Source organism: Metopolophium dirhodum, chromosome 5, assembly GCF_019925205.1.
Source record: "Metopolophium dirhodum isolate CAU chromosome 5, ASM1992520v1, whole genome shotgun sequence".
NCBI classification, from domain to species: domain Eukaryota; kingdom Metazoa; phylum Arthropoda; class Insecta; order Hemiptera; family Aphididae; genus Metopolophium; species Metopolophium dirhodum.
Window position 1 is genome coordinate 32,772,791 of NC_083564.1, and position 24,939 is coordinate 32,797,729.

General features: G+C 29.2%; 1 protein-coding gene across 4 annotated transcripts in view; it reads right to left on the minus strand.

Annotated features, from left to right (window-relative positions):
• The window catches only part of LOC132944640 (somatostatin receptor type 5-like), a 218,276-nt gene that overhangs the window by 113,592 nt on the left and 79,745 nt on the right, over nt 1–24,939 (minus strand). For all 4 annotated transcript variants that reach the window (XM_061014093.1, XM_061014096.1, XM_061014095.1 and 1 more), the window contains one exon: nt 5,109–5,184. The gene's annotated coding sequence lies outside the window, so the exon portion shown is untranslated. The remainder of the gene's footprint in view (nt 1–5,108; nt 5,185–24,939) is intronic.

The window sequence follows — 24,939 nt, forward strand, 5'->3', positions numbered from 1 at the left end:
ACCACCTCTGTAGTTTCGTGTTTGTTAAGGGAAAATAATGTTACCCGGCGGTTATATTGGAATCTTAAATCTATAAATCTTTGATTTATTTTATGGTAATATTCTTTGTATCTAAATTCATTATATAAGATTTCGTAGTTTTTTTGCAAATTAAATATTCTTGAAAATAAATCTCGTTACAATAAGGCATTGTTTTTCTATTTCGATTGCCCCATGTCACTTTTTAAACAGAACTACGCCTAAAAAAATTATAAGTACAAGAAATTTCCGTGGTGTTATGTTGTAAGAATGAATTTTAACTCCAATCAATAAAATTATTTGTATATTTGGATTTGCACTTATTTACTAGGCGGTAATTATTATTTATTACCGAAAACCAAACGTAAGACCCTAATAAAAGCTTAGAATCCATAAAATTATGTGCATGCAAACATTTCTTAGATGGATAAAACAAATTGTATAATGGAGTCTTAGATAGTTAAAATTACTTTTTATTAGATAGAAACAATATTAAAGGAGTTCATGAAGAATAAAATAATATCGATTGTAAAAAAATTAATAAAATATTTTGTTCACGCATGAAAAATTCTCTTTAATATAATAATATTATACATGGGTAATCCATCTACAACCTACCGTTACAACTTACCATAGTAATATGGTCTATTATGAATTGTAAAATAACTAGATTTTGTTATACAGATAATAACGTTTGTTTCAATTTCCAACTAAACAACGTCATGGGACGTAATTTAATATAAAATCTATTATATACTATTAGTTATTACCCTGCCTATTTAATTTCTTCTTCTACGCGTACCACCATATTGTGTTTTCCCCCAAGGAAATCCAATTAAGATCCATCCAATTGTTGTATATTCTTATTTTTATTTTTTATTTTACCTTTTTTTCGTCCCCTTTTAACTCGTATAAAAGATCATCTGATTTATGGCATTGCTACAACTATACTACTAGTAGTAAATTGTCCTTTATCTATTTTAAGGACCCCTACGATGAGCTCGCCGTTCTACCCCCACCTCTGCAGGCACGTATATATATATATACATTTATAGCGCGTCGGAGAAAAAAAAATAAAAACAGGAAAAAGCTCTGTACACAGTTTGTTTCCTTTGTGTCCCCCCGGAGGAGTGTAATTCTGTTAAATGGGTCTGCAGATAAGGCGTGGGACTACGTGTTTAATGGTCGCTACCTCTTATACCGTTCGTCGATTGACAAGGTCGGGACGGTGTGTGTATATAATCAACCGGAAAATAAAAACGAACGAAACAATATTTACGATTATAAACCCTTTGTTACCGACCAGATACCGCATGTGTGGCGTGGTATTCGGTCTGTTCGAGCTCTCACGATTTGTCGCTTTAATTAATATTTCTGTCTCCATGCCCTCCCCCGAAGCTATACGTGTATACCGTTTCTCCGTTTTATTCACATTCGAATACGCACGTCTAGCCTGCTCCTCCTGCAGCGATATGATTTACGTCACGTGACGCCACCGCACCCAATATACAATGTAGAGACAATGGTACACAATATACTCGTATACTCGTATATGATAATTTATATGGTTTCCTTTGAGTCTAGGACCTATTTTTTTATTAGCCATATAGTATTGTACATACGTACAAACCGTTATGCTTTCATATTTACCCAACCCTCATACCACTCTGAGTAAGATGTTGGTATTATTTTACTTTGCATAAAAGATATAGCTGTGGCTACGCGTGTATATTGCACATGTTTAACACTTAAATTTACACAGACTACAAACCGAATTCAAATGTAATCATATAAAAACGTATTCTTTATTTGAAACGAAAAAGTAAAAACGAGGAAAACGCATGATACTAAAACATCAATTTTAAATCACAACTACCAAATAATTATTCGTTATTTTTTAACGGTGAAACAATATCAACAAATTACGTTTTCAGTATAATTCAAATATTGACTATAATATAGTACATATTGGCATACAAATTCCAGGCTTTGGTAAACATTATTAAAAAAAATATATAATAAATAACAATGTCATCGGTACAACGCGCGTTTTTATATTTTCAATTTTCACACGGGAAACCGTGAATCTTTAAACCGTGGATATCGTGAAAATCACAGCCTACGAGTCGTACACGTCACCATAATATTATGTCGTCTCGTATCACAAAGTTTTGTGGCGCTCATTATACTCAAAGGCATGTGTCCCCGTCCTCGTCGTGACGTCGTCGCCATCATAATATAATATTTGGCGCGGGCCGAGAGACGATACGAAACTGCAGCGCGGCAACTTCGGGGCGGCGGCGGCGGTTAAAAACTGTATCGTAATAAATAGCCACGAAGAAATTGATGACTCGGCAGTACCACCGTGTGGATGTGCGTATGTAAAATTTGCGGTTAACGAGCGGCGCCGTGCTGCCAGTCCGGTGTATCCATTTTCGAAATTGCTTTACGCCACAAAAAGCCACTTTTTCCTTCCCCTCCCCCTTCTTCCACCTATTGCGACTCGCCGAGCACCACCGCTGTTGCTGCAGTCCCTCGCCCCGCAGTCGTCGGTCGGTCGTACTCTCTTTCGTTCGTTCTCTCTCGATTATTCATTTTTTTTTTTTTATTTTTTTCTTAACGTTCGTATATTATATTATACTGCTGCAACGATATTACACATTATTATTATATGTTCGCGTGTTATATTTACAGAGTTGGATTGGTTTCAAAGTGGATGGGAAAAAAAATTTCGCGTCTCGGCGAACGACCTGCATAATATTATGCGTCCGTCCGGCTGCGCGTTGTTCGGTGCATTAGAAGGCCATCCGCTGTCGTATTAAAGCGACAGTGCAATCGACGGCAAAAATTTAGTTTGAAAACGGCACAACCGTTTTTCTGTCGACAGTCGTCATGTTGTATATCGAATCGTACAATATATTTTTATCATATGTGTCTGAGTAATTTCAATATGGAATAATTTTTTTTTTGTTTCTGCACAAATGTACGTTCTACCTATAATACCTACATATCTATATTATATTATTAACATAATAATATTGTATAATTTGTTAATTTTCAGATATAAATATAACGATAGCAAATATAACAAAGAAAAAAAATATGACATTGTACAACTCAATTTTAACACGAATTTATTCGTGTAGTAAAAATAAAGTTTTCTGGTTAATTAGGGTTTTGTGATAAATAAATGAAACAAATTATAAAATAATAATAATAAATAGTTGTGGTATTCATACAATTCATAATAAACGCAATTATGATAAGTCATTTGTATTTCGTAATTATTTTGATTAACGCTATGAATTAAAGTTTGATGTTTATTTATGTATAGAAATGTAAATATTAGAATTAAATATATATTTATTTCCTTGTTAAATTTATGTTATTCTACACAATCCACGTGAACTAGATTTCTATTATTCAAAGTGTTATTATATATTATACGGTTCTTGAGACAAGAATCAAACTTTAAATAACTTCCTAAGAAACCACAAAGCTCATTAAATTCCGGATGTCCTGTGGTAAACAAATAATTTTCTGCCATACAACTTTAATAACAATGATGTCAAATAATGTAGTTGAGTAAAAGCAAAATATTATTACGTGTTTACTTTGAATAAATACATTTTCAATAGCTTTGATAGGTTAAAACGATACGATTAATACTGTCATATTTTAAATTACCAAAAAATTGTATTTAATAATAATCAAAAAAAATATTTGTTTTATTTATCAAGTATCATGACGCCTGCCTCAATGAATTTGTGTTTGAACAATTTTTTTTTTAGTATACCAAAGGAAAATATCAATAAAGCATATTAATTATTAATTTATTTCAAAACTATAATGTAATGTTATAACTTATGTGACATTTGAACAGATGTAATCATCAAATTACATGCGAGCGAAACTGATCAGATATCAGTACGTAATATAGGTACTTCGAATACAGGTATACTTCAACAAACAATTTGAAGTTGAATTAATTATGAAGTTTAAAAGCGTATTAACATTGCATTCAAAAGCACCAGGGTAGCTGCTAGTATAAAATAGTTCAATAATGTGTGATAAATAACGAAGATAAAAAAATTGTTTACCCAAACTATTTATAGCTTACACGCTTGGTTTAAACGGAGTAATTAAAACACGTTTTTGGGGCTTTCGATTTATGTATAACGCGTGTTTCTTAGAATTTCTGTCCTCATTAACTTAACACGTATACGCATATTTGACACGTTTCAACAACGTTCATTAATATTGCAACAAACACCTCTCACCCAAAATTGATTCAATCCTAAAATGTTTTAGACATTTCAAGTTTCAAACCGTGATTTAGACATTCTATCACCTGCGCACCATCGACCACAAATGAACGAAGAGTTGTTTCCGCTGTATATATGTATATGCGCTTATGGCAAGTCCGGAAGCTGTCGACTAATTGCCTTTCATACAGTCACGTGTATACAACGCGTATTGTACGCACGTACTTTTGATCAGATATATTGTTGCACAAACTATTATAGTTTTGAAAATCAGTTGGCAGTCATTAAAAATCTAGTTTTATTTTGTATAGGTACCGCGACACACATTACAAACCCCATTTCGTGTTCAAAAGAAAACAGCATCATAGGTTACGTTATTCATCGGTGAATGACGTTTCCACTCAGAATATCCCTCGAATGACTTATTACTGTACCTAATAATTACGTTTTCTACGATATCGCCATATTATGTTTATTAAGAATTACTCGGTATAGTTTTTGTCAAATAGTATGTTTTACGGGTTTAAAGATGATTTGTGCTAAAATAGTGGTCACAAATAATATATTTATAATTTTTTTTTTCTTCTTATTAAAATCGGATATCAAAAACGTATTAAGAATCTTGTAAGTGTGGTGTCTAAGATTATAAAAACAGAATAAATAAAAACAAAATGTATGAATTATTGTTTATATTTTCCAGCGCCAAGTTTGAAAAAAGACCGCAAATAACGTAGCTGTTACTTTACTTGGCTTGGATAAAATAATATACTATAATATAACATATACGCTCTGAAATTAGACAAATAATAATAATATCTGACTAACCTGATGCTATTAGTTTGATACATCGGTAGAATCATCCAATTAAAAGGATATACCTATTTGACATTCAGCGCACCTCCTGAAACCAAACAAACAATAATTAATATCATTATACGAAATAATAAATATATCGGGGTAAATTAATGGCAATTTTTTGAGAGCTTATTTTTCGTATAATATTACGTAAATAATTACCCATTATAGACATATTATTATGCATCTATATTATATTATGATACACAATTGAAAGAATATTGGTACATTGTTATTTTCGATCAAATAAATGAAACATTCACTTAAACCACATCAAAAGTGACTGCTGGAATAAATTGGCCCCACGATATAGATTAAAATATGCACGGTGTGCGGTTATTTGATTTAAGGTATTAAAAACATAATTTATTCTATCGATAGAATGATGTAAAATAGATATTGAGATTTTAGAATCATTAATTTGGATAAGAGTGATTATTAGGTACCTATTTTGGCAATCAAATAATATAACTAACGAGACGTATCTTGTAATCATTAAAAATCATGTCTATTTGATACTTCCATATTTTGGACACCGAACGAAAATAATATGATAATTGCAGCATAATATAACTGAGTATATTTTTTACTTATATTACACTTATTAAAAAAAAATAAAATGGGTAAAAGCCAATTTGAACCATCTATAATTAGATGGTATACCTAATATTACTAGTTAAAAAGTTAAAACTATTCTGAAAAGTCGGTTTTATTAATTCATTTTTAACATAGTTAGTTAATTAGTTAGTTAATTTTAGCCACAATTTCCTTAACTATATCTTTAATAGTTGTCCGTTGAAATAACTTGATTATTTTAGTTAGTTTGAAAAATAAAAGGTAGGTACTACTAAAATTATATTTATACAATCCTGTTTCTACTACAAAATATTACAACTGTTGTTAAAAAATGAATAAAATATTTTTTGTTTAATCACGCTGTATATTTGCAATAATTTTAAATAAAAGTAAATGAAAAAAATGTTTATTGATCTAATAATTTAGTAGAAACAAACACGTGATTTGCATAAATGACGATAGTGTGCAATAAAAAGGAATTGTAAGATGAATTTTTAATAAACTGGTAGGTTAGGTAGGTATTTAAAAAAAAGTTGAAAAATTACTAGTTTTTTGACTGTGTTCGGTTAATTTTGTATATTAACTTTAAACTGTTAGAATTAAATACATCATTTGGTAACATTTACCATAGTATATATTAACGTTCTTATTAATTGGCATTTAATTTGACAATTTTTTTTTTGTTTTTTTAGAGTGCTTGTAGCTTAAACTATTACAGCTCAACAAATTAGAATAAAATATAAATATAATATGTATAAAACACTGAGCATAATAATGTTCATTGCACGAGTAGGAAATTAAAATTTTCTAGTATTTTAATGTTATGTCAATGATAATTCATTTAATTATTATTTTAATCGATAAATTGAATGATATGTTATTGTCATTATTTGCTAAAAGCGTGAAACATAGGTACTTACTGCAAGCTACTAGATAATATTACATTTAAATTATGAAACAAAACTATTTGATGGATTTAGTACGCATAAATAAGTACGATATTTCGAAATCAAGCCATCATCAATCATTAAATCATGCCATTTATAATACTAGTATTTATAATCAATGATAGTAGGTACCAACTGAATTGTTTATACATACAATATTTAACATTAACAGGGGGGTAGCGGAGTTTTAAGTTAAACCATAATAAAGTATTATAAGTTATTATATTTTTTTTTAATTTCTATGAATATTAATAACAATGTAGTTAGTTACTCAAAGAAATATTAAAACAATAACAACGAAATACCTTTGATTTTCATTTAATAGTATACATAATATATTAAATACATATTGTTAAAAAATAAAAATAAAACAATTGAGTTCTTAACAAGTAAATCAAATCCTTAAAAAATCCACTATCTACGTTTTATAATGGAATTTCATCAGCTATTTTATACATACTATTTCTTTTTGAAACTATAATATTAAACTCTTTTTTTTAGTAATATTGTTAATGAAATGAATTATTTAAATCGCTTTTCATAACATTGGTAGAAATTTAAATCACTCAAAGCTATTGAACACAATATATTTAATTAAAAATCAAAATTTACCAGTTGATACATTTTAATTTAAAAACACCCCTATATTTTACAATGGTTATGCACAATTTTACAACTTGAAATAAACTTAAAAATATAAGAAGCCTTAAAAAATGTTGAAATAGCTTTACTGGAGGTAAATTCACGTATAATAAATAATAATTATTATTGGAAATATTCAAAATTGGAGACATATCACTATAACTCGTCCTATTAAAAATAAATAATATAAAATGTACATTTTATAATTTGTATACGTTTACATTATGTTTTATTGATCATGAATAAAATAAGCGGCTTCGGCATCTGGGCTATTAGCATTACATATTAAAATATATAAAAGTTTTTTAGTTTTAATGCTTTACTTCATTGAAAAAATTAAAATATTTATGATATACTATGGTGTTTAAATAAAATGACATAGAAATAGATGTTTGACATAATTTAAATAGACTTGGATTATGGTTCCATATTTGCACAATGTCGTTTATATGTATTTTTATAATATAATATACGAACTGCACAAATTTATATATTTTACAACAAAAGTATAGATATAATTATATCGGTGGTATTAAGTGGAGGTATTTTAATAAATTATAAATTGTTTTTAAATAATAATTTGTTAGCTCTGGATCAAATATTGAGTGGGCGATATTTTTTTTTTTTTACTGATTTCTGACCATCATATTTTCATGAATAAACCATTATTTTTTTTTCATAGGTACTTGTGTTTCTAGGAAATGAATGTCATGGGATTTTTGGTTTTCCCAAAAGTACTTTAGATTCATACAGTTATATTACTATTATATTACATAAAAAATAATCGACTATTTGTACTTTGAAACGTTGATTTGCATTGTTTGCCAAAATCAAATTTCCAATATATTTTTATTTTAGAAGGAAAGGGGTTTACATGTCATTAACATGAATGAATATGGTATCGTGCATTGGGAATCTGAGCATGTCCGTTAGAAGTTATTATGAATTCCATAAAATATTATAAATAAATTGAGTATTCCAATACTAGTCAACTGTATATAGAAATATATGTCTTTAAAACAATGTCCTTTGTGATTGAACATTTATATGATTGTAATATTTATATATGCTAAAGTAACATATTAAGACGTTGCAAACAATTTATTTACTTTTAAAGGGATAAAAGATATTTTAGAATACATTTTGACTTATAAAAATATCCCTCTTACAAATACAATTATTATTTTAAAACATGACAAACTATATGATACCCACAATTATATTTCTATTTCAAAAGATATTGATCCATAGGACTATTTTCCAAAATTGAATTTAGTTGTATTATCTGAATTAATTAATAAAAACTTACTTATCGGTTAGTATTTATTTGAAATTGAAATATAACATTTTGTTTTTAATAGTAGGTACCTATATAATGTTATATAATATACTATCATAAGTCATAACATATTCAATACATTACGTTTAAAGGAAAATTAAAAAATTATAAAAATAATTCTACTGTAAGTGATATAATGAAAAGCCACTTTGAACTTTTAACGTTATCGATATTGTATATTAATAATTGTTTATGATCTATATATTGTTCGTATACAAATATATAAATGCTCTTCGTTCAGGATTGATTAAACTGTTTACTTCTCTGTAAATATTGAAAATTCTTTATAAAATAATACTAAAATATTTTATTGGAAAACGTTTTAAATTAGTTTAATTAAAATAGGTAGGTAAACAGATTTAACTATAATATACATCGTGTATAATAGTTTATAATATAGTAATGCAAATTTTAAATTAAAATTAAAGGAAATATCTAATTTATACACATATTATCAATACATTTTTTTCACAATCACATCACTATTAGTGCGTAATGCGTATGGCAAGAAAGAGTATAGTTGCAAAAACATAATTTTTTCAAAGTTGACGAGTGACAAATAACGGTCGACCTTGTTGTTCAGACAGACTATTTTTCCAAAAACCCGGTCGGAAAACATCTGTTGGCTGTCGAGGACGAGTTTCGGTTAGCTGACGTGAAAAACTTGAGATGCAATTAACTCTCCCCCTATCGCCATCGACCCTCGTTTCGCAATTCCACTTGCACTACCGACCGACTCGACATATCAAAAATCTGTCAATAAACGCGGAAAAACAAAAAATAAAGTGAACAACGATATTGGCACGAAAAATATCCATTCATTTATATTATTATTATATATACACATAATATATATAATAATATATTGTGTTTGGTTCTTTAGCATAATAATATTTACTTCTCTGTTATAATTATTATTGAGTTCGATAAAATTGACAATTTAGATTTGTTCAAACCACGTTGTTGTCTTTGCGTTTCTAATTGATTTAATAGATACATTAAGACGTATACTGCAGTGGCGTAGGTACTTATCAAAAGCATTTAATGAATAACACCGGTAAAATATCGCTTATAGAATCGATGACGACCAACAAGTTTTCTTACATGTTCACAATCGTTGTCGATCTGGGCACATATCATTATGATTTAGAAATAGAAATAAAAACGGATCCAGTCGGGACGGTTTGATTGGTTATACGTATCGACGTCATCGGATTCACATAGCGTGGAAGATGAAAAGATTGACAGACGAGCGTGGAAAAAAATACACAAAATAACAGTGGTGGTGGTGTAGTAAGTCGTCTATCGACAGAGCAGTATTATAGATAGTGAACGTATATTATATATTATATCGAAACATTTCCCATGCAATAAAATTATGCGGAATCTAAAATTTCCGAGACTGGCTATGGTGGAACCACGCGTACGCACATTTCAATATCATGTCGTCTAGATCAAAGTCACGTAGCTAACGAAATACGTTTATTATTATAATATTATAATATAATATATTTACAACATGGGTGAGGCCATTGGTTTTCTTTTCTCCGCTACGATAAACGTCTGGCATAATATTTTATTAAGTTTATATTATTGTCTTTGGACAATACACATAAAAGCACAGTAATATATTATTGTATAACAGTCCAGTCAGACTATAACGGTCGGTTTTAATTGGTCGTTTAATTTGCCTATACAATGGTCGGCGGCAGCATCCGATTTATCAACGGAACGGCGTTGGCGTGTATAGCAGACAAATCGTGTGTCATTGTGTCTGTTGGCCAACCCAAATTAATCAAAATTATCGAAATTAGGTCAACGAGTTATTACATAGACGATGTTGCATTTGTTTTTAATTTAATTGACAAAACATTTCTACTAGACTGCACCATCCTATTATTTCATCACGATCGTGAATATTATTTATCGGCTTTCTTATATATAAAACCAATTATAGATGGTTATAGGCTGCAGGGTTAGGCGAAATCAATAACTTATAAAGATAATAACAAGCTTATAAAATGTGTGATTCAAAACCCAAACAGGACATAGGGACGAGACCAATCATCTAAGCATAGAGTATTATGGTGATAAATTCCGAATTTGGAAACAATTTGTGTGAAAATAAAACCACCATTTTTCAAAATTATATATCGAATCTAATATATTATAAAGCAGTAAAAATCTATTAAAAATTGTGTTTCTTGTTCACTTTTTTGTAATGTTTTTATTCTTTAGTGAAACCATTCACAAAGTTTCTAAGTGGATACGTATATTATGCATACTATCAGGATGTCCTAAATTCTAAAATATTGCGACAAATATATAAGTAACAATTATAATTAAATCAACACTTAATAAAAAAAACTCTAATATAATTTCAAGTTACAACTGATTTTAAATCGTATAAATATTCCATTCAGGTTAAATTGAACCTAAGTTAATATATAAGTTACAAAACAATAGTTTGATATGTATTTTTTACGTTTGATATATTTTGTGAGTTTGGAAAGAAACTTTTCGTAATATTTAGACAGTATACAGACTATGAGTAAAATACAATAATATCGATTTTATTATAATTTTTTTTTACTATAAAAATAAGACAATATAATCGATGATTTTATTTATTCTGTCATTATAATAATGTTTTAAACGTTATTCATTTGAAAAGTTATAATATTATGATTGTAAAAAATGTATATAATATTAAACCTGTTTTTATAATTATTAGTTATTACACATTTTAATATTCGTAACGATGCAAAATTAATTTTAAAGAGTTTTGGGTCGAAAATCATTTACGTTGTTCCAAAGGTGTAAACTCGTTGCCACAGTACACCTATGACCTATATATTTGCTTAAAAATAATAAAATTGTTTTTTTTACAACTAAAACTGTGAAAAAAGGCCTGTATATTATAGTTGGGTGTAAAAATGTGGGTATAACTAAAATTACAATGCGTTCCATTTTATTACTATTATGTACAATGTTGCAATTTTAAGTGAAAATAGGTATTGGAAGCATGTAAATAAAACATGGACTTGACTTAGAGGTTTGTATTTACAATTCAAAACTATATCCAAAACACTCGCAGCATATTATATAACTAAGTTTCTAAATGTTTTGTACAACCATTTTTGGTAGGTAATGAACGTGAAGCCACCCTTAATCGCACCGTATATTTTGATTTCAGTGGTTTACAATGTTCCATGTTATTTTGATGAACTTGAAAACGGGTTAATGTGTTAATGGTTATTGGATTATAATTAAGTTATATAATCATATAACGGATACATAAATATTTTGTTTATGAAATACGATTAAAATTGCTGGACGTCGAATTTAAATAATATTTGCATTTTAATTTATAATAATTAATAATGTGCTTACCATTTGTCTAATGATTGGTTAGTTGCAATAATAATAATAATAATAACATTAAAACATATTTAATGATTTAACAACCACAAAAAATGTAAATGAGTCCATAATTGTGAAAATAGCAGAATCCACCTCGATCAATATTTTATATTTTAATGGTAGGTACACCTAATAACTATTACTGTAAATTAGTTTTTTAGTGAGAAAAATAAAATCACATATTATAATCGTATAAAAATTCATCGTAGAAATTCTTTTAAACTCTATAATTAGTAATTATTGTCTAAAGGTAATAATTATTAGGTACACAAAAATTACCAAAATAATTTAGTTTTATCGTTTTCGGAAGTATTTAAAGTCAACTGTGAGCATTAAGCATCTAAATATAATAAAAAAATTGTAGTTTATGATGTTATATACAATTTCAAACCTGTGCATAGTTCAACTATATTATGACCTATTAATTCGCTGGCATATCATACGATGCATGTTGTTTACATATTATAATCGTATAATAATTATTCATCGTAGAAATTAATTTAAACTTTAATTAGTAATTGTCTAGAGATATAATAATATTATTAGGTGTACACACAAATCACCGAAATAATTTAGTTTTATCTTGTTTGGAAGTATTAAAAGTTAACTTCGAGCATTACGCGTCTGAATATAAAAAAAATTGTAGCAGTTTATGATATTATATCATTGTTATGATCTACAAACGGCGCCGATGACGTGTAAAAAAAAATCATAGCTGTAGCGCAGATAAAATCGTACATAATAGTTTGAACTGTTCGCAATTTATAAGCCAACATTGCGATGGTATACATTTTCAAAACCTGTGCAGTTCAACCATACTTTGACCTATTAATTCGCTGGCATGTCATACGATGCATGTTGTTTACATATTATATAATATAATAATATATATAAGTAGTTAGTAGTATAAATGGTTCTTGGACGAATTACGATGACGATGTCGACGTGTTAACATGCCATAATAATAATAATATTATAATACGACAATACTGCAACTCAAACACACACTCGTATTAAATATAGGTACGCGCGAGTATAATATTAAATCACACCGCGATAACGCGTACAATAAAATATGCATATTATTATTATTATTGTCGTGACACGATTTATTTTTTGAGTAAAAACGCAACATTAACCTAATAATGATATTATTATATTATTATATTTACACGTCGGATATAATGATATGTCATCACCCTTCCAATAATGAAGCACATCGAATCGAACGCGCAGTCTTTGAAATTACGTACCTACGCGCCAGAAACGAGGAGATAATTGTTTTTGGTATAGTACCTATATAACCGGTATACCATAATCTATATGGGCCGTTGGCACAACTATTAAACTTAATCCGTCCGAGGTAATTTTGGACCGAACAATTATTATGATAATAGCTGTATAGCATTCACATTTGAACAGTATCCTATAAATAGAAAGTATATAGTGTGTTAAATCGTATTGGATAACAATACAACTGTTTTGATAATAAAACCATTTTTTTTAGTCGAGATAAAAAAAATCAAACATTTCAAAAAGAAGAATGTGATAATATGTATTCACATCATATCATGCACAATAATAACGGAAATAGTTTAAAATTTAATAATTTAATCTTTTTGAAGTTCGATTTTGGAGGTTTAGGGAGGGTGTGTGAAACCCATCTATAATTTTTTAGTTGCTATGAAGAGGATAATAAAATAGGTACCATAACATGAACGTGGGACGGATTTTTCGTTGTTTTATCACGAAGAGTCGTGAATTATCGTTTTTGACGACGAAGGCGATGCATAAAAGTATAAAGTTAATTAATTTTTAGTACATTAATTTGATATTAATTTTTCCAATTTTGTAGATTCCTACCGTCGTATATTCCCAAATGATGTTGATATTAATAATAATGGTAATACAGTATAATGAATATTACTTTTATCCGAAACAACAAAGGGCGCAGTGGTACCTATACCTATATTATATATTTTGCGCGACAATAACAAAACTGTTATTGTCGCCGTGACCTCTGATATTTTTTTATTGGTTATTATTTTTATTTTTAATTTCTGATGAAAAAAGTATGTGAAGGTAAATTCAACCGACCGGCGGCGCCCCGCCAATGAGTCGCGACTAAGATGGGTGGCTGGGGTGAGCGAGAGACTAATCCGAAAACTCGGCGTGGGTCTACTTTAATAAGGAACCCACCGTTGTAATACGTCAGCATTAGCGGACTTTTATACCGCGTGTTACCGACTGGACCGGCAGGAGCTCGAATTAGGAGAACAATAAGGGCGGTGGGGGTGGGGGAGAGGAGGTTGGACGAAATGTAAATTTCCCCTTCGATTATACACCGCAAAAACCCACTCGGAGACCCCATCCCGACCACGATATATAATATGTATATAATATATTGTGTGGGAATTAACCCCGGTTCAGGCGACGGTGGCGGCGACGGTTATACCAATAAGTAAGCACTTTGACGCTTACAGCCGTGTACCTATATCTTTTTGATCTAATATAACGTAGATTTATATATATATATATATATATATTATATTATAAACGTATTACATCCTGCAGCTAACGAGTTGTACGGTGCTAATTTCGTTTTGTTTTCGTATATAAATGGATTTGTAGGATCACTATGTAAAATGAGCATTAGCGAGACGATTCCTGCAAACATGGGACACGGTACACGACCACACTTTACCCGTGTAGAGGGTGCCTACCCTTCAATCGCCTCCGTAGATGTATGCGGAAATAAGATATGCCCGGGACCTGCAACAGGAGCAGGGTCCTTCTCGTATTGCGTACTCATTTCACTCCTCGTATTGACCTATATATGTACATGTCGTTCCGGTATAGAATAATGATACAACTAACGCAGTATACATATTATTTTATAATAATAACGTTAAGTCGTATACGACCGTCGTACGTATGTAAGAACGATAACAATGATATTAATATAAGTTTTCAAGTTTCAAACATTATTACTATCGCCCAAGTCCAGGGCTCGTGTATTGCGTTTGTGTATTTCAGTTTTTTTTTTGTTTTTTGGAGGGGGGCTTATTATACAATTTATTGCCAAGTGACTCGCGGGTTGAGTTATAAATTCGTCTCATGACTTTCCGAATGAAACACTAAAAGTTTTTAGTCCGTATTTGTACATATAATTATAAATAAGAGATTTTTTTTTAAACTTGCAATGCCATATTTCATGGATTAAAATTTTTAATGTGCTAATGACGAAACATGTTTAGTAGTAAATACAATATTTAATAGTATAATACGTAGATTTTAAATGCTTCATAAAACGACAGTAAAGAGATTGATTTTTTAGATTTTTATCTATAAGGGCCTTGTCACGAGTTCACGAGTTCACGACCAACCACAATATTATAATTTGTTATATTATATTATGTTATATTATAACCTGTATTTATCCTATTATACGCTACGCGTGTCTATTGTAAATTAAATGAACAGTTTAGAATAATATTAATATTTTATATAATTTAAAATATACCTACCTTTAAAAAATCTACTTATTACAGTTTTAAATGCAAATCAAACAATAAAAAAAAACAATAAGTGCACATAATATTTCTTTTATGCGCATTCCTTTTTTGCATGTTTTATAGAGCACATTTCGAAACCCATCAGTTATAACTTATAATGTTATCAGCATTTAAGAGTTCAAGAGTCTTATATGGGAAGTGAAGCTCAAAGATAATAATATTATTTACGAAGTATTTCTTATAGGAATGGCGTACGAAAATCTCGTTTTTAATCGCTCGTAAAATATTTTATTAATTCGGTAAAACGTTCATCGTATATCGCCGCTGTGCACATTCTACACAACGATTTTCCCATTTTTACGGTTTTGTTTTCCACGTATGACGACCTCATTTCGTTCACAACTAACATCTTTGCAAGAGTGTGTTACGAAATTGCATAAGTGGGACGCCGTTCGATATTGTATTTTTTAGTTTATATTATATTAATATAGTGATTTATTATTTCGTTATTTTTCTAAAAATTAAACTCGAAAAACATTTGTAATACCGAACAAAACTGCAACATAACCGATGTTTACGATTTACTGCGTTAACGTTTTATGATTTATGTTTTTTTTAACTTAATGAATACGCTGAAACATTAGGAGATTTGGTAACAACTATGTACATAAGTGTGGCTAATGTTTATCAATCGATATTGTTTTAGTAAAACATATTATAATTATAAAATATAATTCTAGTTTGTGAAACATCGTCCCAAAGACAAATGTTTAAATTAATTTATTATTAATTGTCTGTATTTCTTATTGGCATCACACATTTGACGTAGAATTGAATATAGAACCACTCATTCATACTTAAAGCACGAAATCAAAAAAAATAAGTAGAAAAATGAATATTTGGTTTGTATTAACAATTCGTTCTTTTTTTTATTCAATGGACATTAATTTATGTGGTATAATATACAATTTATTTATTTTATAGTACTGTTGACCCTAAAGGAAAACTCAGTTTTATGTTAATTTCAACAAAGCGATACATCTCAAAATATATAATATAAATATTATCTTTGTTGTCAAATTATTTCTACAGCTGAGGGTAGTAATCGTATAAAATCGTTTCTCATTCGTATTTTTTTACTTAAATGCCCCAAGGGCACTAATTTAATATTAAATATTTGTGTCTTAAATTTGGTAAATTGTAACTTTGTACTAAAAAAAAAAAATTATTAATTTATCCTAAATGTTCATAATCTACATTATAGGGATGTAAAAATTCTCGTTAATTTATTAAAAGTTAGTAGTTTAGGATACAAGTTATTTGTTGACCAGGTACCTGGTCTGTTGATCACTCTTCTCAATTTGAGCATATTTACGCAGAAAATTTGGATATTCTATTTTAGAAAGACTACGTTTATTTTTTAAAAAAGAAATTATTGAGTACAAGAAAATGTTCAGTGCTCGTTAAAATATTTACAAATTTACGAACTATTATGATACTTATAATGTATTATATATAATAAGTATTAACTTACAGATTAATATATCGTAGCTAAATTTGAAGTATTCATTATATCATTCTCAAAATAATGAATTATTTTAAAACATTTTGTAAATAATATATTTACATGATAATTAAAATATTTTCACGCCAATACGATTTTTGACTTTTAATAATGAATATTTTTTATTTGCATTATCTATATACTTTAAATTAACTCAGAGTATGGTTGTATTGTATTATGTCTTATTAAATTTAGTTTCTAAAATAATAACATTTTCCGTGTAGATGGTCTACACTATATCGTTTGAATAAAATATTAATATACTTAAAATATTTTGGAAATTTCTGAAAATTAGAACATACAATTATTTAAATTAGTTCTTTTTAAACTATCTTTTTATGTGTCACAGCGTTTTCATGAAACAGAAAATTAAAAAAAAATAATTAATGGAAATCTATGTACCTACTATACAATACCTCTCCACGCCACACCCCACAAAAAAACTTTTGAGTTTATTATAATTAATATACAAACTACGTGCAAAACACTCGACCAATGTACCTACATATTTTAGCAATCGCAGTGGATACATTAATAGAAAAAACGAGACCGTAGTGAATTCTTTTTCAGTATATATTTATTGTTTTGAAGGAAAAAAGGTTTCAGGATAGTCCAAATCAGTGCGTATGGCGTTTACCGTGTATCGGCAATTTGATGTGTGCTAAGAAAAATGGTTTGTTATTTTTTTTTATCAGTAGGTACTTACTGAATTTCGTTGTGAAAGGGCCTAATGGAAAATAATGTTAATACATATTTCTTTGTTACGAGTGCATTGGAACGGTCGATTGTATAAATCACAAAATAGTTTATACGCTCTATGCGTGTTATATTACTATGTATGCTACTAAGAGCCGTTTTAAAAATAAATATTTTTTTCTTCAAATAGATATGTAAGATATTTAAAAACAAATATATATAGTATTATAGTCAAAGCTGGGCAAGTTAATGATTTTTTTCAACTCAGTTAAGTTACGTTAATATTCACCAATAACAAAAAGTTAAAAGTTAAAAGTTAATGCACACTTGTTGTTAACTTTTTATTAAGTTAAAAAAAAGTTAATTTGTTTATAGAACGCTAGCGTACCTACTTAATTTTTTCCAACCCAAAACTTAATTATAGACTATAGTATTTATACTTTATACAGTTTTTCCATATAAGTTAGATTCGAATGATGTAAATTTTAACTTTATTCAATTCACGGTAAATATTTTTTGACATGAAAATATAAAATACTGAAATAGTGAAATAAAATAAAATTATATTAAAAACAAAACAAATTAACTTATCTTACTTCTTAAAATGAAAAATGCATTTGTTCATTTCACGTTAATTAAAAAATAAATTTTGTAAGTTAACAGTTAGTTAAAGTTAAGTTAAAAAATTAATTGTATTTTAACTTTTTAACTTAACTTTAACTTTTTAATTCGTTAATGGCCAGGCTTGATTATAATTGATAATGTTATAGTTGTACCTACGTATAATAGTGCTTATGTTTTTTTTTTTTAAATTTAATATAAATATGACTTTTCCGATTGTGTTGTCAATTCGTATGTATTCGATAGTTAAATTATATACAATCCCACGCCACTACTTAAAGGCATGCTAAAAACACACAAGCCACCTATCTTAAACCTGAGTGCACGAGTGTAAGCGATTTCCATGAGTAGTCTTGTGTAAAGTGTTGTTTCTGTCAAGCACTAATATGTCTTAATTGAGTTTATTTATTTATTATCATTATTAGAGCTGTTAAAGTTATAAAGTATAATACTTGTAATTGTAAATTATAAATTATAACACATCTATATTATTATGTTAAAGTATATATTTTTAACAGTGGCGTAATTAGGAATTTGTCCTGGGGGGGGGGGGGGGGATATATATTTTTTACACACAAAATATTAAATTTTCAAGTACATTGGTGAGTATATAATATAATATATAATATTATGAAGGCTCTGGGGGGGGATCTATCCCCCTCATCCCCCCCTTAATTACGCCCCTGATTTTTAATATAGTATTTTTTTTTATAACCCACGGAAACTTAGGCCATTAGGTGGTTTTTAAGCTGTGGGGGAGGTAACTGTAGGTGTAAATACGTGTGTGTAGTTTTGGCAGATTTTTTAGTGGGCACCCCCGTGGGTATCTGCCATGCCCGGATGACGGCACTTCTCTCCGGACACCGTGACTTGCCCGAAGAAAAATGCGACCCATGAACCGGGGTTTGAACCAGCGCTAATAATAATATAGTATTATTAAAATACCATAGGTTAATATTAAATTCGTAAATATTTAAAATTTTTAGATGCCATATATAATTATTATTGAATTATGTAGCGCGGTAAAGGCCCAGTCGCCGAAGCCATTTTTTTGTTATTCGTAATAAATGTGTCTTAAAAAAAAATTTCACATTATATATAAATAGATATTATATAAAAAAAATTAATAAATTTTCGTTGGTATTATTGTTTTCTTGTTAATATATTATTATTATTTCTCTTAAGAGGAAATATTGGATTGCAGCGAAGGTATATAACGTATAATAATATTGTCGGTTTAATACATGTTTTTGCAATATTTCGTATTCACTGCCAGGCATCGCATTACCCGTTCTTCCTCTCCGGGCTACGCACTTTAATCGAATTCCGGGAAACCTGGATGGGTATAAGTGGACAGGGGGTCGAAGGGGGTTTAGAACACACGTGACAGTATTACCCCACATGCCGAGCCCACGTTGTTTGTTAATCAGCTCGTGCCGGATGTCGGTGCTACACACGCACCGTGCCCACTATATTCTATAAATATAATAATATGTATTATCATGTACCGCATGGCCGAACATTCAATGGCAATCCTTTGTTTTTGCCCCACGGTAATGTTTGAGGACACTTTGCCGGTAGAATTATTCCGAAGGTTGTCCACTTAGGTGAATATTACACTCCTTCATGGGACCCGAACACGATTATTAGAAACACTCGATGCGTTCTTAAGTGCAACCATTTAATACTCGACAGAGTAAGTGTGCCCTTAAGTACGCGTAGTACTACTACCCTAATCAGGATGGACGGCCTTAAAGTCCCTAAACGGGTAAAGCTCTTTATCGCGGAGCATGATGGGTTGTTGTGTGTTCGAGGGACTTTGCAAGGACAAACATGAAATTATTGTATCTGTGGTATATTATAAGACATGATGGTTACCTGAATAATTACACGCATTAAATCATTTTGTTCGATATTAATTATTATTATACCGTTTGCGACAGGACAGTTCGCAACTATAGAGGTTTTTCGTTTAAAATATTATCGTAACATAAATGGAATTATTAATTATATATACTTGCATAATATGATAATATATTATATTAAACTGTATTAGTTATAACATCAAATTTAATCGTAAATGGTAGATATTGTTTTCATCCAATAAAACTTTATTTGCGCGATGCTGTAACGTCCGATGTATAAACAATATTGTTATATAATCGTTATACTGAGTAATATTACTATCGTTAATAGACATATTGTAGCCATTATTTAGAATTAGAACAAAATATATCAATTTGACGTTTATGAAATCGTGCGTATATTTTACAATGTTATACATAAATATATGTGTCATAATATTTTATTGTAGGTCATTAATATATAAGTTAATTTAGTACACGTATTATAGTACGTAGAAAAACACAATTTTTCGGTTTCAACATATCCTTATTTTGGAATCATATTATAATATGATACATCCTATTTATTGTTACGTTTTGTTTTGAACAAACAGTAGGTATACCTAACAAGTGTTTTATAATTTAACAATTAGTTGTAGGTATATAATTTTTATACACGTGTAAACGCAAGTACACATCATAATTATATAATTTCACTTAAGGAGACTTTGATAAAATGCTTTTAAAAAGTATTTGGAATAAATATCGAATACTTCGTAAAAATAGTGTTCCAAATAAAGTATTTAAAATACATACAATAATTGTAAGCTAATGACCTAGTTGATAATGACTTTTATATCGACTCGGTAATAAATACTATAAAAGTATTCCAACTACTTTTTAAATAATTTTTGTTTATGCATTAATGAAAATGATATTTGTCTTGAGGAAATTGCGAAATTATATTCAATGTTAAAATATATTGAATTTGTATAAAATATATCTGTGATAATTTATGATTTACAACATTACATTAAATATTTAAGTAAAACATTTGATTGTGATATAATAAAAGTATTTGAACTACCCACTTTTAAATAATAGCATTCAAAATACGGCGTTAAATATAATTCTAAAAAACAGTATTCCAAAAGTATTCAGAACGCTTTGTTTGGAATAATACTCCAAGTCTGCGTTTAAGTTTCTATTCCGAGTCGTTTGATCGTTATTCAAACACATTAGTCCTATATAATACCACGCCGATGTTAAGCACCTATAATATTATAACCACCAATGCGGAGACGATTTAATCATTAACCTTTGTTGTTTAATGAAAGAAAAATTTTTATGAAATGGAAAGAATGGACTATTATTATACTATACATAATCAGCTATATAGGTAGTTAAAATTCTATTGACGCCGGGTAGCAATAGATTAAGCACGTGACAATTAGCACGTTTGTGACAAGGGGAACAGCGTTCCGGTCGGCAGATCCACAATGGGTCTATATGGCTCGAATGAATGAAACTCCAAGAGACCCTTCTTCCATATTAACAATACGATAAGCTCAATTTGAGTTGTTGCATAATGATAAAGTTTGAGTATATTTTACTCCGGGGACTATGAGATTAAATTAATACTATAACGTTACGACCATATAATTGTTTCTCGTAAACTTTACCTCTAATTTCGTACGAAAATAAAATATTGTTGTTTGCATGATACAAATATTTGTTGTTCTGTATTCCTATTAAGTTGGAAGTTAACTTAAAAAAAAAAAAACGCTATTAATATTTATTTTATTATTTTAGCAACACGGTGGGTAGTATAGACAATAATTATGCTACACGGAGCGTATTATTTTATTTTCACATTAGAATTAATATGAAATTATTGTGATTTTATGATAAAAAATATAAACTTTACTTAAACTATTCTAATTCGATTATAGTGAATGAAATATGTTAATAATAATATATTGGATATTTTTTTTTATTATATTTTGAACAATGTGTAAGTTAAAATTATTTATGAAAACCATTTAATAATGTTCAACTCCAGATGCAATTGATTTTATAATACATATGGTTGATATTATTGTATTATGAGATGTCAGAAGTTACATTCATATTATAAGGTTTAAATAAAATCAATTTAAAATATGCAGTGTAACGATTCAAATAATAATTATATTATTTTATTTAATATACATTCTTGAGACAAAAACGGCTATTGGTTTTTAAATATTGTGTGTTTTCCCGTCCACGAGCTCTTTTTTACGATACTCATTAAACGTGCTCAGATCTTTTTCCACGAAAAAGTGAAAGTGGATTTTCTTTATTACAATTTGCACTTCTTATACATGAAACAAATATGTCAAAATGTCAGCACCGTTAATAACGATCACGAGAAATAGAAACCACCGCGTTGGTTCTGTAATAAACTACTTAACTCTCAATTTAAAAAAAAAGAAAATAGAGCCCACGCGTAATATAAGTTTATGTGAATCAATAACGAGGAACAAGTGATATAATAACACAACACAACATAACGCATTAGTTTTTATTATTGTTGTTATTACGTCGAGCGATTATCGGTTGTACAATAATTTGAACAAAATAATATGTTATCGTTGCTGTAATTGTATTGCCTACCAGAAAATCGACGTTCGTATTCGCCTAACATTTAGCTATATAATGGTATTCTAAAATACTGTTAAGTGATTTTTTTGTTTACTCAGTAGAAAACGCTAGAGCACGAATTCCAATATTTAGACCAATAATAATATCAATATGAAATTTGAAATCATTAGAGTAAGCACAAAAAGTGATTTCAGAAAACACACACACACACACACACACACACACACACACTGCGCACGGTGGCACGTGTTGTTATTCGATCGATATAATTGCGTACAATTCCGTCGAGTAGAGCCTTCAAACTGGGCTTACAGAAATTCTTCTCAGTGAGCGGTGTTAAAATGATGATATAAATTATATTTCTTTGCAAATTGTTGCCGCGTCTATTAGTAGGTAGGCGTTTCAATTATATTTAGGTACATTTGCTAATTATTGTGTGTGCGGAAAGTATGCGAAAGTTATTTCTTGTCGTGGGATTAATGAACGCATGCTGAAAACTGCACGACAAAATAGCTGCGTACTAAAAACGCGTCTTGGTTACGCTTAGTTTTCGCTTTACAACAAATACTATGACAACACATCTGTGAGACCTAACTTCATATGTGAGATTTGTTGTGATCGGTCGTTTTCGGCCACAAAAATTAAGGGCAATAGAAAATAATATATCTAGAACGTTTTCAGATACGGATCGTCGTAAACTGAATAATATCAATAAAAAAAGTCCAGTCTACACACACACACACACACAACCTGATCGCAGAGACAATACTGCTGAGACTACAACAGTATAAGAACATTAACGTTCCTTACGGTTGGATGTCATAAAGTTTTACATATTATATTATACGTAATGATATGTATATGAACATAAAAAAAATCCGACCCTAAAACACTGTTAATGAAAACGGTAGTTGGAAATTCGAAGTCATTCTCTGCGAAACTGAAATTAATTACATTTAACGACTTGATATTTCTAGTCGACTATATTACGTACGCTGGGAGCACAGTGTTACGAGATGTTAAAAAATATATTAACATTTTTAAATAATATGAAAAATGCATTAAATTACACTTAATTTAGCAGGAGCGCAGGAAGCACACACCGACACACGTTTACTGTCTCTGTGTTCCTACATAGTAATAAGCGAAAAAACAACTACATTTCATAATTTCGTGTGTTTTACTCCCCGGTTGGTTTTAGACAATAAATACCTATTACAAAATGAATATAATAATATTTGAAATCCAAGCCGTTGAGATTTTTTCAGCATATTTTAAATAAAACATTTAAGTTTCTACTAATTTAAGGTAAATTATAAGACATTTTGACTTCACAACTTAATTACGACCTGAACAATTACTTACAGCTCATCATAGTTTTTTTAATGTTTATAAGATCCAATAATTTACTTGTATTAAAAAAAAAAATATACCTTTTTGTTAATAAAATAAGGCATAAGACAACTTACTATTGTTTGGTTTTTTATAAGCATTTTACTTAACATTATTACATTAGTTTAAATTGTAATCGCGTAACTTTAAATATATATATATATATATATATATATTTATAGTTTATATATATATATAAACTATAAATTATCGATATTTGAAGTGACCAGATTGGAAAAAAAAAATCTAAGCGTTTTTACTTAATTTATTCTGTTTTTTTTTTAATGTTTATAGACATTTTTTTCATGATAATATTGAAGGAGTTTTTTAATCTGAGCGCGCATCACCTACCGACTGGAATGCTTTGATATGTTCTCAGACTTAAACTAAACACACGCTGAATTTCTATCCTCACATGCCATTTTCCAAATTATCGTTGAAGCGGAAAACAAAAATACGAGAGCAAACAAATGGCGTTGAAAACGGCTACGAGCCTTTTTCTCTCTCGTAAATCATGTAAGTCGGATGCTATTATCGTAGCACCTGCAACAGATACCACCGGCCACTGTTATATTTGTCTAGCTCAGAAATAACAAAAC